At 36.4% G+C, this 15,497-nt stretch overlaps 1 protein-coding gene and 1 pseudogene across 4 annotated transcripts in view; one reads left to right on the top strand and one right to left on the bottom strand.

Moving 5' to 3' along the window:
* MYO9A (myosin IXA) overlaps window positions 1-15,497 on the top strand; it is a 272,449-nt gene that overhangs the window by 23,249 nt on the left and 233,703 nt on the right. The gene's annotated exons all lie outside the window — the stretch shown is intronic.
* LOC107528290 (elongation factor 1-alpha 1 pseudogene) lies at window positions 2,441-4,176 on the bottom strand (annotated as a pseudogene).

Raw genomic sequence — 15,497 nt, forward strand, 5'->3', positions numbered from 1 at the left:
CCCTTCACAGAGGTGCTGTGTTTCTACACTATTAAACTTTCCTAGTGCTGCTCTTTTCAGTTTGGTACATATCTTTAAATAGTTATCTATGCATTTACTCATATATACATACATATGTAGTTGTAGAACATACATTATCCTGTTTTAAAAACACATAAACATATCTTTTGTTCTGTATTCATTTTCAAATAAAAATCTATATAGTTAAATGCCTAAGTCTTGGAGTGTACAATGACTTTATAAAAATGTTAAAATTTATTTTTAATTAATAGACTTTATTTTTAAGTAGTGTTAGATTTATAGAAAAATTAAACAGAAAATAGAGTTCCCATATACCTCTTAACCTCATCCCTGCAGTTTTCTCTATTATTGACATCTTGCATTAGTGTGGTATATTTGTTACAAATGATGAACCAATATTGATACATTATTATTAATTAGGGTTCACTCTTTGTGTTCCCACATCTTGTGGGACTTGACAAATATGTGAAGAAGACACGTCTTCACCATTATAGTGTCATACTGAATAGTTTCACTTTCTTAAGATCTCCTGTGCTTCACTTATTCATCCTTCCCTTCCTCCTCTGAACCCCTGGCAAAACTGATCTTTTTACTGGCTTCATATTTTTGCCTTTTCCAAAATGTCATATAGTTGGGATTCTTTCATTTAGTAATGTACATTTAAGGTACCTCCATGTATTTTTGTGGCTTGATAGCTCATTTTACTTTTCTACTGACTAATGGAGTACATTGTATGGATACTGTAGTTTGTTTACCCATTCACCTTTTTTTAAAAAAAAGATTTGTTTATTGATTTTTAGAAAGGGAGGATGGAAGAGGGGGAGAGAGAAACATCGATATGAGAGAGACACGTAGATTGGTTGCCTCCTGCACGTGCCCTGACCGGGGCCAGGGTTCGAGCCTGCAACTGAGGTATGTGCCCTTGGCCATAATCGAACCTGGGACCCTTCAGTCTGCAGTCCGACACTCTAACCACTGAACCAAACTGGCTAGGGCCCCATTCACCTTTTGAAGAATATCTTGGTGCCCTGGCTGGGTGGCTCAGTTGGTTGTAGCATTGTCCTGTACACTAAAAGGTTGTGGGTTCGATTCTAGGTCAGGGTATATACCCAGATTTTGGGTTTGATCTTCCCATTGGGGCCCGTTCAGGAGGCAACTGATTGATGTTTGTCACAACCATGTTTCTCCCCGCCATGCCCCTTCTCTCTCTAAAAATCAATAAAAACATATCCTCCAGTGAGGATTAAAAAGAAATAATTATAATAAAGAAGTGGTTAAATTTTTAAAATATAAAATAAGCCCAGCCGGTGTGGCTAAGTGGTTGAGCAATCAACTTATGATCCAGGAGATCAAGTTCGATTCCTGGTCAGGGCACATGTCCTGGGTTGTGGGCTTGATCCCCAGCCGGGGGAATGCAGGAGGCAGCCAATCAGTGACTCTCTCATCATTGATGTTTCCATCTCTCTCTCCCTCTCCCTTTGTCTCTCTCTCTCAGATCAATAAAAATATATTAAAAAAATATATATATATATTTAAAATAAAAAAGAACATCTTGGTTGCTTCCAGTTATTGGCAATTAGGAATAAGGCTGCTTTGAACATTGAGGTACAGATTTTTGTGTCGACCTAAGCTTCAACTCATTTGGGTAAATATCAAGCAGTGAGATTGCTGGACTATGTTTAGTTTTATAAGAAATTGCCAAATTGTCTTCCATAGTGGTTGAACTATTTTGGATTCCCACCAGATTTCCTGTTGCTCTAGATCCTCACTAGCACTTGATGTTGACATTGTTTTGGATTTTTGTCATTCTAATAGGTGTATAGTACCATCTCACTGTTGTTTTAATTTTCAGTTCTCTAATGGTGTGGTATTGAGCACCTTTTTTTAAAAATTTTTTTTAATTTTTAATTTTTTAATTTTTTTTTTCAACTTCCAGCATAATTTATTTTTCCTGGAATCTGGATACAATTAGCTGTAGGCAAGACAGTACTCAATACTATTTAAGCCTCACTTTAGGTTCTTAAGCTACCTCAAGTATTTGTAAATGTGAATTCACATCCCAGTAACACCGGAAAACTAAAATTTGACATACCAACAAATTTACTCAATATTGATGTAACTACAAAATTTTATATGGTAACATGTGGACTTTAATATAACAGAATTTGGCCTCTATAAACTAGTTTACACATAACAAAGTTACTGATTATCTGTCTTAACCTATTTAGTGTTACACCAACAGATCCCCTCCCATAGCTTTTACTATGTAAACAGGATTCCTTCCCTTAAATGAAAAACAAAAAACCCCCCAACCCCCAAAGTTCCCACCCAGAAAAAAGTTAACAGAATAATCCAATGCTAAAGTATCAGCAGATATAACATCAGAGATAGATCATGGGCAACTCTGAGGTCTTCTAAGTAGTATAACAGAAAGTTACAGTGTTGACCAAAAGAACACACAGGTTTCTCATTAAACTTTGTTTTAATGGGTCTCAAAATTCTGTGACAGATTTTTGGTCAAGTTGTTTCCATTAAAAAGTACTGATTTTAAAAACTAATAACTTAAAAACTGCCACACACACAAAAAAACCAAATGGCCCACAAAACATTCTCCTTTCCTTCTGAAGGTTTTACGATGCATTGTAATCATTAACCAGTCTTTTACTATTAAACTTAAATGGCCAATTGAGACAAAGAGTTCTGAGACCGTTCTTCCACCACTGATTAAGACTGGGGTGGCAGGTATTGGGGATAATATTCATTTAGCCTTCTGAGCTTTCTGGGCAGACTTGGTGACTTTGCCAGCTCTAGCTGCCTTCTTGTCCACTGCTTTGATGACACCAACAGCAACTGTCTCATGTCACGAACAGCAAAACGGCCCAGAGGAGGGTAGTCAGAGAAGCTCTCAACACACATGGGCTTGCCAGGCACCATATCAACGATGGCAGCATCACCAGATTTCAAAAACTTAGGGCCATCTTCCAGCTTTTTCCCAGAACGATGATCAATCTTCTCCTTCAGCTCAGCAAATTTGCAAGCAATGTGAGCTGTGTGACAATCCAGCACAGGTGCATATCCAGCACTGATTTGGCCTGGATGGTTCAGGATAATCACCTGAGCTGTGAAGCCAGCTGCTTCCATTGGTGGGTCATTTTTGCTGTCACCAGCCACATTGCCACGACGAACATCTTTGACAGACACATTCTTGACATTGAAGCCCACATTGTCCCCAGGAAGAGCTTCACTCAAAGCTTCATGGTGCATTTCAACAGACTTTACTTCAGTTGTAACATTGACTGGAGCAAAGGTGACCACCATGCCGGGCTTGAGAACACCAGTCTCCACTCGGCCCACAGGGACAGTACCAATACCACCAATTTTGTAGACCTAGAGGGGTGCACGCAGGGGCTTGTCAGTTGGACGAGTTGGTGCTAAGATGCAATCCAGAGCTTCAAGCAGTGTGGTTCCACTGGCATTGCCATCTTTACGGGTGACTTTCCATCCCTTGAACCAAGGCATATTAGCACTTGGCTCAAGCATGTTGTCACCATTCCAACCAGAAATTGGCACAAATGCTACTGTGTTAGGGTTGTAGCCAATTTTCTTAATGTAGGTGCTGACTTCTTTAACAATTTCCTCGTGTCTCTTCTGGCTGTAGGGTGGCTCAGTGGAATCCATTTTGTTAACACCAACAATCAGTTGTTTCACACCCAGTGTGTAAGCCAGAAGGGCATGTTCACGGGTCTGCCCATTCTCAGAGATACCTGCTTCAAATTTACCAACACCAGCAGCAACAATCAGGACAGCACAGTCAGCCTGAGATGTGCCTGTAATCATGTTTTTGATGAAGTCTCTGTGTCCCGGGGCATCAATGATGGTCACATAATACTTGCTGGTCTCAAATTTCCACAGGGAGATATCAATGGTGATACCACGCTCACGTTCAGCTTTCAGTTTATCCAAGACCCAGGCATACTTGAAGGAGCCCTTCCCCATCTCAGCTGCCTCCTTCTCAAATTTTTCGATGGTTCTTTTGTCGATCCCACCACATTTGTAGATTGGATGGCCAGTAGTGGTAGACTTGCCGGAATCTACGTGTCCAATGATGACAATGTTGGTATGAGTCTTTTCTTTTCCCATTTTGGGTTTGTTAGTGGTGGTTTTCAAGACACCTGTGTTCTGGCGGCAAACCCATTGCGAAAAAAACTTGAGCACCTTTTCATATGCTTATTTGTCATCTGTATATCTTCTTTGGTGAGGTGTCCAGTTCTTTTTCCCCCCATTTTGCCTATTTTAATTGGGTTGTTTCTTACTGTTAAGTTTTAAGATTTCTTGTTATATTTTTAATAGCAATCCTTTATCAAATATATGTTTTGTAAAGATTTTTCTCTCAGTCTATGGCTTATCTTTTCATTTTATTATCAGTGTATTTTGCAGAGCAGTATTTGATTTTAATGAAGCTCAATTTTTTTTATGGCTTTTACTTTTGGTGTTATATTTAAAAATTCTTTACCAAACCCAAGGTTATTGAGATTTCCCTCTATGCTATCTTCTAGGGATTTTATAGTTTTTGTTTTACATTTAGGTCTGTGATCCATTTTGAGTTAATTTCTGTGAAAGGTGTAAGGTGTGTGTGTGTGTGTGTGTGTGTGTGTGTATTATTTTTCTTATGTAGATGTTCATTTGTCCCAGTACCATTTGTTGAAAAGATGAGCCTTTCTCCATTGAAATTGACTTTGCTCCTTTGTCACAGATCTGTTGACTATATTTGTGTGCATCTAGCTCTGGGCTTTTTTTCCTGTTCCATTGATCTGTTTGTCTATTCTTTTGGCAATACCAACTGTCCTGATTACTGTAGCTTTTTAAGTCCTGTAGTTTGGCTCTCCAACCTTGTTTTCCGTCTTCAATTTATGTTGTGTATTCTGGGTCTTTTGCCTTTCTAAGTAAACTTTATAATCAGCATGTTAGTATCTGCAAAATAAGCTGCTGGGTGGGATTTAAATTGGGCCTGGCTGGGCATAGCTCAGTGGTCAAGCATCGACCTAGGATCCAGGAGCTCTTGGTTTGATTCCCTATCAGGGCACATGCCTGGGTTGTGGGCTCCATCCCCAGTCGAGGGTATGCAGGAGGCAGCTGATCAATGACGACTCTCTCATCATTAATGTTTTTATCTCTCTCTCTTCCTCTCCCTTCCTCTCTCTGAAATCAGTAAAGATACATTTAAAATAAATGAATAAATAAATTGGGAGTGTGTTGAATCTATAGATCAACTTGGGGAAAGTTTGCATCTTAAAAATACTGAGTCTTCCTATTCTTGAACATGGTTTAATCTCTATATTTAATGTTTTTCGGCAGAGTTTTGTAGTTTTCATTTTAGAGGCCTTTCACGTCTTTTGCTAACTTTATTGCTAAGTGTTTGTTGTTATTTGATCCTATTGTAAATGGTATTATTTTATAATTTTAATTTTTTCAATTATGTCATGTTAGTAGTTAGAATTTACTTGATTTGTGTATATTGACCTTGTATTATTTGAACTTGGTAACTTAAATGTTATGTTTTAGTAGTTTGCCTTTTCCTTTGGATCCTCTTTGTGTAAGGTCATATTTCTGAGAATAAGATAGTATTCTTCCTCCCAATTTTTATGCCTTCAGTTCCTTTTCTTGCTTCATGGCACTGGCTGTTACCTCCTGTACAGTATTGAGTAGAAGTGGTGAGTGGATGTACCCTTCTTGTTTCCAATATTTTCTGGTACTCTACATTTCCCCCCCTGCAGATCCAGACTTCCATTTGACATTATCTTTCAATGTAAAGAAATTTCTTTAGTGTTTGTTGTTTATTATGTCTGCTAGTGATGAGTTCTCTTAGTGTGTGTTTGCCTGAAAATATTTTTATTGATTTTTTTTTAGAGAGAGAAGGGAGAGGGATAAAGAAATAGAAACATTGATGAGAGAGAAACATCATCCATCAACTGCCTCTTGCATACTCTCTACTGGGGATTGAGCCTGCAACCCAGGCATGTGCCCTGACCTGGAATTAAACCAGTGACTTCTTGGTTCATGGGTTGACACTCTATCACTGAGCTACACCAGCCAGGCTGAAAGTATTTTTATTTTAACTTTCATGTTAAAGAATATTTTTTGTAAGGTTTATAATTCTAGGTTGGCAGTGTTTTTTCTTTCAGCAATTAAAATACATTATTGACTGTATTTTTTCTCGCTTCTGTTGTTTTTGATGAAAGTCAGCTATCATTCTTGTTACCATGAATGTAATATGTCCATTTTCTTTGGATCCTTTTAAGATTTTTCTATTTAGTTTTAATTTTAAACATTTTTACTATGGTTGTACGTAGGTGCAGTTTTTTTATTTGTACTTATTTTGTTAATAATTTCCTGTGTTGTTTTTTTTTCGATCTGTGAGTTTATATTTACATCAAATTTGGAAAAATTCTGCTATTATCTCTTCAAATATTCTGTTCCATTCTCTTTTTCATCTCTTTCTAGACTGTTGGATATTGCCTCACACAGGTCCCTGACTCTTATGCTGAACTTTTTTGTTTGTTTAATTCTTTTTTTCTCTATGCTTTAGTTTGGATAATTTCTATTGATCCCTTGAATTCATTGATCTTTTCTGTATCTTGTGTGTTAAGTTTATTCAGTGAACTTTTTCAATTCAGAGACTATAATTTTTAGTTTGAGAATTTCCATTACACTTTTTTTGAGAGTTTCTATTCCTTGGACAAAATGTATTAATTTTCTCAAAATTTTATTTTTAAGATTTATTATAAGTTCTTCACTAATTTCCACATCTGGGTCATGTGTTGGGTTTGTTTTGACTTTTCTCTTGCCTGTGGGTCACATTTTCACGATTCTTTGAATAGCTTATACTTTTTATTGTATGTGAATATTACATACAAAAAGAACAGTGAGAATTAAATTTATAACTACTTTCTCCTAGAAAAAGGAATGCTAACTCCTTAGACATACCAAAAGGGTTAGGGGCTAATGTCTTCATTATGATATGGAATTGAATCATAACCGGGCTGGGTTACAGCTATATTTAATTTTGGTTTCCTATGTTTTGAGGATGGCTTCAGTCTCCATCCTACAATAGAGTTTGGGATTTACGTACAGCTAGATCATACAGATTTCTTTATAGCTGTGCACTTGGCTTTCTACTATGCAGAAGACCCTACTCTGCTTCTCTAGTCTATCCCTAGATTTATGCTCACTGCTGCATAATCTATGAGGGCTGCATATGGAAGAATTTTAGGTTGTATTGATCAGTTCTACTTCTGAGGGTCCTCTGGATTTTAGTACAACATATTGGTTGATAGGATTGTTTGCCCCTTTGTTCACTATGGCCTTAGAGTTGAAGTGGTCACTCTACCTAGAGAGAGTTTGTCCTTCTGTAGATTTAAGTTTATTTAGACTTGTGTTCTCAGCCCTCTAAAGGAGCTGAAAATTGATTGTGTAGTTTGTCCAGCTTTTTTTTGTTTTGATGTGGGAGTGACTCTCTTGTGATCTTCTATATTCTAACTGGAAGGTGAACCCTCAGTGTGACATTATTTTACTAGTTGAGTTAAAAATCAGTTAAAAATTGTATTAGTTTCTTTATTTGTATAGATTCACAAGGTGGTGTTTTATGAATTCCTTGATAGCATTAACAAATTTGCTGGCCTGCCCAAGTGACTTAAGCTTTGCTTTCCTTCTCATTTCTAGTGAAGGTGATATAAATTATATGGAGCATGATAAATTTTTTTATTATAGCACAGGAATACCTAGTCAAATCTGATTTTCCATTAGTTTATTTTTTTTCTGGATTTCAACTTTTATGAGTAAAAGGCAGGTGTTGTAAGGGTAAGCTTTTGTTAATGTCTGTTTTTCTGTTTCAAGGGCTGAGTTGAGCAGTTGGGAAAGAGACCATGTGACCTGCAAAGCCTACTGTATTTACTGTCTGGCCCTTTACTGAAAAAGGTGTCAGACCCCTGCACTAGATGATGATTAAATGCCAGCACTGAAAGTTAGATAACTTGTCCTAGATCATATAGCCACTTTTGCTTTAACTATCTTTTTTTCATAACTTTGTGGTGAGTCTTTTAATTTTATCAGACTGTGGTACCAAGCTTATATATTACTTGTCATAGTTGTCACTTCCTTTTTGTTGCTTTCTGTTAGTAGACACCTTAATCCCATCTGTAAAAGTTATCCAAATACTTGCCCTAGCCAGTTTTGCTCAGTGGTTAGAGCGTTGGCCCATGGACCAAAGGGTCTTGGGTTCGATTCTGGCCAAGGGTACATACCTTGGTTGTAGGCTCGATCCCCAGCTCTGGTCTGGGTGTGTGTGGGAGGCAATCAGTTGACATCTTTCTCTCTCACTCTCTCACTCTCACTCCTCTCTCTCTCTCTCCCCCTCTTCCACCCTCTCTGAAAAGCAGTGGAAAAAATATCCTTGGGTGAGGATTTAAAAAAAGGTTATCCAAATACTTGATTATTGTATATCAGTGCTAGTTGTTTTTTTTAACACTCCAGGGGGCTTTTGCTATAAAATCATTGCCAAGGTAAACCATTGCTAAACAGCTAATCCCAGCTATAGTTTATGTATTTGTTTCAAAGTGTGGTGCTTCCTAATCTAAATTTCTTCTCTTAGATCATATGAGACTTCATTGATATTTTATTTTATTTTATTTTTAATTTATTTATTTTTTTAATCCTCACCTGAGGATGATTTTAGAGAGAGAGAAAGGGAGGGGGGAAAGAGAGAGAAACACCAGTGTGAGGGAGAAACATCGATTGGTTGCCTCTTGTATGCACCCTGACCTAGGGATTGAACCTGAAATTGGAGTATGTGCCCTGACCGGGAATCCAGCTTTTGACCTTCTGGTGTACAGGATGACTTTCCAACCAACTGAGCCACACCAGCCAGGGATGTCATTGATATTTTAATTTAGATTCCCTTGAGATGTGAACAAAAGTGATAAGTTGGCTCTGTGAATAATTTTACTAGGGCAGGGAGTATGCCTGGATCTAATGGCTGTTGCCAGATGCATTTCTTGGTTATGATTTTTTGATGTTTCATTGGCCCTGATAATTGCATTGGTAGTTGCTTGAGATAGGTACATTTTGATTCATCCTAGTTACAGGAAATGCTTAAATGATCTTTAAGTATCTGAAGCAATTGTTGCAAGTCGTTGATTTTCGTATAGGTCTTATGATCTTTAGAGGTAAATACTTGGATTATTATATATTCCATAAGTAATAGAACATCACACTTGATGGGTAGTAGTAGTGCCTTAGTTTAACTTCTGGGAACAAATGGTTTGCTATATCTGTACAATATATCTGTCCTAAATATTCATATTACAGGATGATATTATAAAAATAGATTACTAACCATGAATGATTTTTAGTAGGAAAGATGTCTGCTTATAGGTAGGTAATGGAAACTCAGTAATAATAATTATTATTATACTGATAAAACTTGCCAACATCTAATGGGCTGCTTACTGTGTACCAGCTACTGTTTTAAATTCTTTTCATATGTTAACTTATTTATCTCACACTAATCCCATGATGAAAATTGAGGTACTTGCCTAGAGTCAGCCAGCTACAATCATAAATCAAGCACAGATGATTTCCATGGTTAAAAATCTATAGGTCATTTCTCTATCCTTATCTGCCTTTATTTGCTGCTACTTGAAATACTTATCTTTTGTGACCCTTCATTTGTCTGGTGGTTTTCCTTTGCTTAGATATGTCATCTAAGCAGGCTGTTTATCCTCTTCTTCAGTCTTTTCATTTGAAAGTGGTGATAGTAGTGCTTACCTACCAAAGTTGTTCTAAGATTTAATGAGTTAAATGAGTAGTTTTGCACATAAGTATTCCAAGGGTTAACCATTATTTCTATTACTGCTACTACTGCTACCACTACTGTTATTACTAAATGCTTTTGAGTCATTAGCTGCTCTATTTTTGACTCCCATTTCTTTCTCTCCTAGACCATTAAACATTGGCAACCCACAGGGCTTGGTTATAATTCTTTTTCTCTATCTGCAGTCTCTTTGTATGTGAGTTCATCTAGTCTAGTTGCTTAAAATGCCAACCATAGGTAGATGATTACCAGATGTGGATTATCTTTAGCCCTTTCCTCATTTGTTTTTCAGCTTGTATATATTAATTGTTTACGTGATATTTCCATTTGCATATTCTATAGGAATTTTAGACTTAATATGACTAAAGGCATAAGAAGTCATATTTCCTCCTCAATAAACAACACCTACAAATTAACATAGACAAACCTGTTCGTAATCCTCTTTTTCATGTTAGTAAATAGAACCACTGTTTACCCAGTTGCTTTTAGTCAAATAAACCTACCTGTTATGTTTGTTCCCACATCTAATTCAAGTTGGCTCTGTGGAATAAAATTACTAGAGTGTTTCAGTGAGTTCAGAATACACACCCAGCCTGTCCACTTTCAGTCTCCACTGCTACTGCTCTGTCAAGCAACCATTGTCTTTGCCTGGATTATTACAGCAACCTCCTAATTGGCCTTCCTGCTTCTACTCCTCCCTCTCTCCCTCTAATCCATTCTCTTTCAAGCAGGTGGAGTATCTTTAAAAATATAAATTAGGTTATACTATTTCCTGAATATCAAAACAAAATACCCAGAGGCTTTCTGTTACATTTAGAATAAAATCCCAGATTACAAGGCACTATACAGTACAACCCTTTCCTACCTCTAACCTCATCTTTTACCATATTTCTCTTTGAATACTTTGCTTCAGATGCACCACCCTCCTTTCTCTTCTCAACCATGCTGTTTGTTTCTGATTTTAACATTTTGCACTACGTATTCTTCTTAGCTTGAAGTATTTCATCCATGTATTAGCAGTTTGCTCCTTTGTGTCCTATAGTCTTCTCACCACCTCCCAGAGGCCTCACTGAGTGTTACAATAACTAAAATAAGCATACCTCAGCCCTCTATTATAATGATAGACAAGCTACTGCCCACAGGCCAAATCCAGCAGGTGACCTGTTTTTGTACTGTCTGAGAGCTAAAAATGGTTTTTATTTTTTTTAAACATATAATAGAGTGAAACAAAACAAAAAGACCTGAATATATGACTGAGGTTTTATGTGACCCACAAAGCCTAAAATATTTACTGTCTGGCCCCTTTACAGAAAGAGAATTTATGTATATCCAAAATTACTTTGTTCATTTGTTTCCTTGGTATTTTTTTGTTCTCAGAATGCTTAATTATTGAAGAGTTTTGGAATGTTGGTTAAGATCTCTGCAGCGAAGGGACTGAGCAACAACAGCTAATGAAAGGAACATTAGAATCATTGTTCAAAGAGAGGAAAAGCAGGACAGATAAAAATATAGTAGGGACAAAGACTAGAGAGTCTGTGGGACTTTTCCTAAAGTAGACAAGAAGAGATGGTCTGTTAAAAGGATCAGCTGCTCATATGACTCTGAACGCCCCTCAGAATCATTCATGTGGAGGATTCAAATCTGAGTTACCTGTGAAACTATTCAGGTGATCAAGAGTATGCACATCTGAAAAGCCACTAAGTTCTGAAACATTGTGTTATGGAAGCATGTGTTTCCTAGGCAGAGTAGTAGAGTGAAAGATATTCCTAGGCCATGTTTCTAAATAAGTGCTGAATTCTTGTTTTACAAGCTTAAGAATATGGAAAGTGATGCTGAGTCTCACAGCATTTTGATATGCACTTTATAGCCATTGAGTATCTTGTCTACAAGACATTCAAAATATGAAGACATTTATGGAGCTTATAAATAGATCGACCCATAGATGAACTCCCCTAGTCTCTTATTCTTATTGAAAATCGAAGAGGTGCTCAAATGAAGGGTATCTTGAATAAAACTGAAAGAATAAAAATTTATGAATATGTAAATTAAGAAAAAAGTTTCTTTCTTGTTTGTTTTGCTTTGCTTCCATATTTACTGCTGGGTATAATATATGTCTCTACTGTCTACTTCATTAGCCTGATAAATAGTTCACCATGTTATATAAATTGCTTATGACTCTCTTTTATATTATTGATTCTGTTGATAGTGGGGATTGTGAGGTACAACCCTTTGTAATAAGAGTTTCAAATATTTGCTCAGCAAACATTTTTTTGAGTTTCTGCTAGGTATAAAGATTGTGTAGCAGATATAAAGTCAAAGAAATTGCCCTCAACAAGCCTGTACACTAGTAGGGGAGACCACCAAATGTGCCCCAAGTAATTAGATATGCAATTTTGGAGTTCAGGGGCAAGGCAAAGCTCAAACATTACTATTGCAAAGAAGCCTTTCTTAGGGCCCCAATGTATACCTTCTAGTCTCCTCTTATTACTTACCAGTTCCTATGCTAGAGAAAACCTAATGCTGAGGTGTAGCGGGGTCAGACTTGATCTTTGTTCTCTCAAAGTTTGTAATTTCATAAATATGACATTTACCTTATCAAATCTAATATAAGGCAGTTTATGAAGGCTAAGTAGATGATAGCTAAGAACCCCAGTTCTAGGGCTAGACCACTGAGGTCCTGTGCCATTTACTGGCCTGTAACAGACAAATGGCAACCTCCAAGTGTTTCGATTTCTTGATTTTTAAAATGGGCATGGCCCAGCTGGGCATGGCTCAGCGGTTGAGCATCGACCTGGGATCCAGGCGATCAGGGTTCGATTCCCGGTCAGGGCACATGCCCGGTTGTGGGCTTGATCGACGACTCTCTCATCATTGATGTTTCTGTTTCTCTCTGTCCCTCTCCTTTCCTCTCTCTAAATTCAATAAAGATATATTTAAAAAAATAAAAATAAAATAAAATGGGGATCATAGTAGTCCACATTTAATTAGATTGTTATGAGGATCAAATTATCTAAGCACATAGTAAATGCTATATGAGTGTTTGTTGCTATTATTTTTAATTATTATCACCTTTCTCATTTGTGCTAAGTGTACTATATTGGTTAAGAAATTGGGACCTGGTTCCTAACCCCAGATCGTCCACATACTTAGTTACATATCTTGGGATCATCACATAACTTCTCTGGAATTGGTTTCTTCATCTGTAAATGAGGATAATAGCACACATTTCTTATTAAATGAGGTAATATAAAGCACACAGCACAGTGTCTAACTATATATGCTCAATAAAGAAGAGCTATTTTTCTTAAAGCTATTAATGAAAGAAAATATTACAGAATTTTAGAAAGTGAAGTACAGCTGAGATTCCTGAACTCATAGGAGTCACTAAATGCATGTTCACTTACTACATTCATTTAGAGTATGGGAACTGAGGGAGAGAGCTCTTTGAAGTAGTTTCCCTTCCATGAGTACCTTGGAAGGGCGATTTGATAGTCTCGTAGGCAAATATAATTGAGATAGCAAAAGGAACCTCAGAATAAATGACCTAGAAAAAATAGAATTTTTGTATTTTCATTAAGAATTCTAAAGAATTGTAGAAGTCTTAGCTTTTCTGTCAAACAATATTGTGTTGTAATTATGAGTAAATTTTAGGGGGATTCTAGAGTAGAAAATTTGCTGAGTAAAACAATGTAAATTTTTTAAATAGTCTATTAGAATGAATAAACATTTTGAAGCTTCTGAATTGTATTAATTAAATGGATAAAAGTGCAGAAGTTTCATAAGCATTCCATCCATATTATGTTGTTATAGTAAGAAAAAATTCTCATTTTAAAAACAATGGGAATATGCCTTGCCGGTGTGGCTCAGTTGGTTGGAGTGTTATCCCGTACACCAAAAGGTGGTGGGTTCGATTCCCAGTCAGGGCACATGCCCAGGTTGCGGATTTGATCCCTGGTAGGGGTGTGTGCAGGAGTCAACCGATCAATGTTTCTCATATAGATATTTCTCTCTATTTCTCTCTCCCCTTCCTCTCTCTAAAATTAAAAAGTCCTATTAACATAGGACATTCTAAATCAATGAATAAATAAAAGCAATGGAAATATATCTTGGAATAATATTTAAACTTAGATATTCAATTTTGTACTTACTCCAGGTATTTAGTGGTTATAGTAAAGTGTAATTTTGAGACATCCTGTTTTTAAAATTAAAAAATAATTTTTCTGATTACAGCTTACATTCAGTATTATTCTGTATTAGTTTCAGATGTATAGCATAGTGGTTAGAAAATCATGTACTTTACATAGTGGTCCCCCGGATATTTCAAGTACCCACCTGGCCTCATACTTATTACTATGATACTATTGACTATATTCCCCATGCTATAATCTACATCTCTGTGTCTATTCTGTAACTACCAATTTGTACCTTTTAATTCTTTCACCCCTTTTACCCAGTCTCCCACGATCCTCCCCTCTGAGACATACTTAACTTACATAGTAATAATTGCAGTATTAGATTGATAATCAACATTTATTACATGAGTACCATTTTAACTTCAAATAACAGATCTCATTAGTTATGCTAAAGTTTTTCCTTTTTGTATTGAGGTGTACAGTAAATGCACAAGTCTTCATTGTTCACAGTTAAAAAATTATACGTATATACCTGCTTATCCACCTTCCAGGTCAAGATATAAAATGTTTATGAAACTCAGGAAGACTCCCTTTTGTGCCCTGTCTCTATACCCCACCTCCCCTAAAGGGAACCATGCTTCTGAAGTTTATAATCATAGATTTATTTTATCTGTTTGTGAACTTCATATAAATGGAATAATATAGTATCTATCTTTTTGTATCTGCTTTTTTCACTCATCATTATGTTTGTGAGATTCATATTGTTGTATCAGCAGTTTGTTCTTTTTTAATGCTATATTATTGTATTCCATATATTAATTTTATTGATGTACATTTTGATTGTTTTCGTTTTTTTGGCTGTTTTATGAGTGACGTGGTAATGAACATTCTTGCACATATCTTTTAGTGGACATAAGCCATTTTGGTGGAGTTTTGGTAGTATCTCATTATGATTTTGATTTGCATTTCTCTGATGACTAATGATGTTGTATTAATCAACTATTAATGCTTAATAACCGACCTGAAAATTGCCAGTGATGTACAATAGTATTTGTTGGTCATGATTTTGTGGGTCAGCTGGGACAACTCTGCTCTGTATATATCATCTTCCTACTGGGACTAGTAAGCTAGATCAGGCATGTTCTCATGGTGGCGACATAAGTACAAGAAGGCATACCTAGCTGGCCAAGCATATTTCAAGACCTTGTTTATATCATATCTGCTAATCTCCCACCCTCCAAACTAAGTCATGTGGCTTAGCCCAAATTCAAGGCATAGTAAGGTATACTTCTCCAACAGACATGAAGATAGGTAGTGAACATATTTGAATAATCTACAACAGATGAGTTCTTTTTCATGTTCTTATTGGTCATTTAGATAACCTCCTTTCTTAAGAGCTGCTCTTTCATATATATTGCTTGGCATGCTTATTGTATCAGTAACATTAACAACTCCATAGAAAGGACTTCGATTAC

Source organism: Miniopterus natalensis, chromosome 1, assembly GCF_054644295.1.
Source record: "Miniopterus natalensis isolate mMinNat1 chromosome 1, mMinNat1.hap1, whole genome shotgun sequence".
Lineage (NCBI taxonomy): Eukaryota > Metazoa > Chordata > Mammalia > Chiroptera > Miniopteridae > Miniopterus > Miniopterus natalensis.